The 4,668-nt window shown below is 42.4% G+C and overlaps 1 non-coding gene across 1 annotated transcript; it reads left to right on the plus strand.

Moving 5' to 3' along the window:
* The first annotated feature begins 4,166 nt into the window (after positions 1–4,166).
* Positions 4,167–4,274, plus strand: LOC112713341 (small nucleolar RNA R71). Its single transcript, XR_003158315.1, has one exon. It is a non-coding gene; the product is annotated as a small nucleolar RNA R71 (small nucleolar RNA).
* The last annotated feature ends 394 nt before the right edge of the window (positions 4,275–4,668 follow it).

Consider the following 4,668-nt stretch of genomic DNA (forward strand, 5'->3'; position numbering starts at 1 on the left):
TTTATCTCTCTTTTTCTCTCTTTTTTTTTTCTTTTTTTTTTCGTTTTCTTTTCTCCCTTTTTTTTTTCATTTTTCTCCTTCTCTTTTTTTTTTGTATTTACTGCTTTTTCTTGCTTCAAGAATCATTTTTATGATTTTTCAGATCCTCAGTAAGATGTCTCCTTTTTCATCATTCTTTCAAGAGCCAAAATTCATGAACAACAAATTCAAAAGACATATGCACTGTTTAAGCAAACATTCAGAAAACAAAAATATTGCCACCACATCAAAATAATTAATCTGTTATAAAATTCAAAATTCATGCAATTCTTCTCTTTTTCAATTAAGAACATTTTTCATTCAAGAAAGGTGATGGATTCATAGGACATTCATAACTTTAAGGCATAGACACTAAGACACTAATGATCACAAGACACAAACATAGATAAACATAAGCATAGTTTTCGAAAAACAGGAAACTAAAGAACAAGGGAAATTAAAGAACGGGTCCACCTTAGTGATGGCGGCTTGTTCTTCCTCTTGAAGATCTTATGGAGTGCTTGAGCTCCTCAATGTCTCTTCCTTTCCTTTTTTGCTCCTCTCTCATGATTCTTTGATCTTCTCTGATTTCATGGAGGAGGATGGAATGTTCTTGGTGCTCCACCCTTAGTTGTCCCATGTTGGAACTCAATTCTCCTAGGGAGGTGTTCAGTTGTTCCCAATAGTTTTGTGGAGGAAAGTGCATCCCTTGAGGCATCTCAGGGATTTGATGATGAGAGGGGTCTCTTGTTTGCTCCATCCTCTTCTTAGTGATGGGCTTGTCCTCATCAATGGGGATGTCTCCCTCTATGTCAATTCCAACTGAATAACAGAGGTGACAAATGAGAAGAGGAAAGGCTAACCTTGCCAAGGTAGAGGACTTGTCCGCCACCTTATAAAGTTCTTGGGCTATAACCTCATGAACTTCTACTTCTTCTCCAATCATGATGCTATGAATCATGATAGCCCGGTCTATAGTAACTTCGGACCGGTTGCTAGTGGGAAGGATTGAGCGTTGGATAAACTCCAACCATCCCCTAGCCACAGGCTTGAGGTCATGCCTTCTCAATTGAACCGGCTTTCCTCTTGAATCTCTCTTCCATTGGGCGCCCTCTTCACAAATGACTGTGAGGACTTGGTCCAACCTTTGATCAAAGTTGACCCTTCTAGTGTAAGGGTGTTCATCTCCTTGCATCATGGGCAAGTTGAATGCCAACCTTACATTTTCCGGACTAAAATCCAAGTATTTCCCCCGAACCATAGTAAGCCAATTATTTGGGTTCGGGTTCACACTTTGATCATGGTTCTTGGTGATCCATGCATTGGCATAGAACTCTTGAACTGTTAAGATTCCGACTTGTTGAATGGGGTTGGTAAGAACTTCCCAACCTCTTCTTCGGATCTCATGTCGGATCTCCGGATATTCACTCTTTTTGAGTTTGAAAGGGACCTCGGGGATCACCTTCTTCAAGGCCACAACTTCATAGAAGTGGACTTGATGCACCCTTGAGATGAATCTCTCCATCTCCCATGACTCGGAGGTGGAGGCTTTTGCCTTCCCTTTCCTCTTTCTAGAGGTTTCTCCGGCCTTCGATGCCATAAATGGTTATGGAAAAACAAAAAGCAATGCTTTTACCACACCAAACTTAAAAGGTTTGCTCGTCCTCGAGCAAAAGAAGAAAGAAGAGAGTAGAAGAAGAAGAAATGAAGGAGATGGAGATTGCTTTGTGGTTCGGCCAAAGGGGGAGAAGTAGTGTTTAGGGTGTGTGAAAATGAAGGAGTGAAGATGGGTTTATATAGGGGTGGGGAGAGGGTTAGGGTTCAGCTATGGGAGGGTGGGTTTGGGAGGGAAAGTGGTTTGAATTTTAATGGTGAGGTAGGTGGGGTTTTATGAAGGATGGATGTGAGTGGTGAAGAGAAAAATAGGATTTGATAGGTGAAGGGTTTTTGGGGAAGAGGTGTTGAGGTGATTGGTGAATGGGTGAAGAAGAGAGAGAGTGGTGGGGTAGGTGGGGATCCTGTGGGGTCCACAGATCCTGAGGTGTCAAGGAAAAGTCATCCCTGCACCAAGTGGCGAGCAAAATTGCTCCCTGTGCCAATTCTGGCGTTAAACGCCGGGCTGGTGCCCATTTCTGGCGTTTAACACCAACTTCTTGCCCTTTCCTGGCGTTTAACGCCAGTCTGGTGCCCCTTTCTGGCGTTAAACGCCCAGAATGGTGCCAGACTGGGCGTTAAACACCCATCTGCTAGCTTTTCTGGCGTTTAAACGCCAGCAAGTTCTCCTCCAGGGTGTGCTGTTTTTCTTTCTATTTTTGCTTTTTCAATTGATTTTGTGACTTCTCATGATCATCAACCTACAGAAAACATAAAATAACAAAGGAAAAAAATATAACATTGGGTTGCCTCCTAACAAGCGCTTCTTTAATGTCAGTAGCTTGACAGAGGGCTCTCAATGAACCTCACAGATACTCAGAGCAATGTTGGAACCTCCCAACACCAAACTTAGAGTTTGAATGTGGGGGTTCAACACCAAACTTAGAATTTGGTTGTGGCCTCCCAACACCAAACTTAGAGTTTGACTGTGGGGGCTCTGTTTGACTTTGTTTTGAGAGAAGCTCTTCATGCTTCCTCTCCATGGATACAGAGGGATATCCTTGAGCCTTAAACACAAAGGATTCTTCATTCACTTGAATGATCAATTCTCCTCTATCCACATCGATCACAGCCTTTGCTGTGGCTAGGAAGGGTCTGCCAAGGATGATGGATTCATCCATGCACTTCCTAGTCTCTAGGACTATGAAATCAGCAGGGATGTAATGGTCTTCAACTTTTACCAGAACATCCTCTACAAGTCCATAAGCTTGTTTTCTTGAATTGTCTGCCATCTCTAGTGAGATTTTTGCAGCTTGCACCTCAAAGATCCCTAGCTTCTCCATTACAGAGAGAGGCATGAGGTTTACACTTGACCCTAGGTCACATAAGGCCTTCTTGAAGGTCATGGTGCCTATGGTACAAGGTATTGAAAACTTCTTAGGATCCTGTCTCTTTTGAGGTAATCTCTGCTTAGACAAGTCATCCAGTTCTTTGGTGAGCAAAGGGGGTTCATCCTCCCAAGTCTCATTACCAAATAACTTGTCATTTAGCTTCATGATTGCTCCAAGGTATTTAGTAACTTGCTCTTCAGTGACATACTCATCCTCTTCAGAGGAAGAATACTCATCAGAGCTCATGAATGGCAGAAGTAAATCCAATGGGATCTCTATGGTCTCAGTGTGAGCCTCAGATTCCCATGGTTCCTCATTGGGGAACTCATTGGAGGCCAGTGGACGTCCATTGAGGTCTTCCTCAGTGGCGTTCACTGCCTCTCCCTCCTCTCCAAATTCGGCCATGTTGATGGCCTTGCACTCTCCTTTTGGATTTTCTTCTGTATTGCTTGGAAGAGTACTAGTAGGGAGTTCAGTAATTTTCTTGCTCAGCTGACCCACTTGTGCCTCCAAATTTCTAATGGAGGATCTTGTTTCAGTCATGAAACTTTGAGTGGTTTTGATTAGATCAGAGACCATGGTTGCTAAGCCAGAGTGGTTCTGTTTAGAATTCTCTGTCTGTTGCTGAGAAGATGATGGAAAAGGCTTGCCATTGCTAAACCTGTTTCTTCCACCATTATTGTTGTTGGAACCTTGTTGAGGTCTCTGTTGATCCTTCCATGAGAGATTTGGATGATTTCTCCATGAAGGATTATAGGTGTTTCCATAGGGTTCTCCCATGTAATTCACCTCTTCCATTGAAGGGTTCTCAGGATCATAAGCTTCTTCTTCAGATGAAGCTTCCTTAGTACTGCTTGGTGCATTTTGCATTCCAGACAGACTTTGAGAAATCATATTGACTTGCTGGGTCAATATTTTGTTCTGAGCCAATATGGCATTCAGAGTATCAATCTCAAGAACTCATTTCTTCTGATTTGTCCCATTGTTCACAGGATTCCTTTCAGAAGTGTACATGAATTGGTTATTTGAAACCATTTCAATCAACTCTTGAACTTCTGTAGGCGTCTTTTTCAAATGAAGAGATCCTCCAGCAGAGCTATCCAAAGACATCTTGGACAGTTCAGACAGACCATCATAGAAAATACCTATGATGCTCCATTCAGAAAGCATATCAGAGGGACACTTTCTGATTAATTGTTTGTATCTTTCCCAAGCTTCATAGAGGGATTCTCCTTCCTTCTGTCTGAAGGTTTGGACTTCCACTCTAAGCTTACTCAATTTTTGAGGTGGAAAGAACTTTGCCAAGAAGGCATTGACTAGCTTTTCCCAAGAGTTCAGGCTTTCTTTAGGTTGTGAGTCTAACCATATTCTAGCTCTGTCTCTTATAGCAAAAGGGAATAGCATAAGTCTGTAGACCTCAGGGTCAACCCCATTGGTCTTGACAGTGTCACAGATTTGCAAGAATTCAGCTAAAAACTGATGAGGATCTTCCAATGGAAGTCCATGAAACTTGCAATTCTGTTGCATTAGAGAAACTAATTGAGGCTTAAGCTCAAAGTTGTTTGCTCTAATGGCAGGGATAGAGATGCTTCTCCCATAGAAGTCGGGAGTAGGTGCAGTAAAGTCACCTAGCACCTTCCTTGCATTGTTGGCATTGTTGTTGTTT

This window comes from Arachis hypogaea, chromosome 9, assembly GCF_003086295.3.
Source record: "Arachis hypogaea cultivar Tifrunner chromosome 9, arahy.Tifrunner.gnm2.J5K5, whole genome shotgun sequence".
Taxonomy (NCBI): Eukaryota; Viridiplantae; Streptophyta; class Magnoliopsida; order Fabales; family Fabaceae; genus Arachis; species Arachis hypogaea.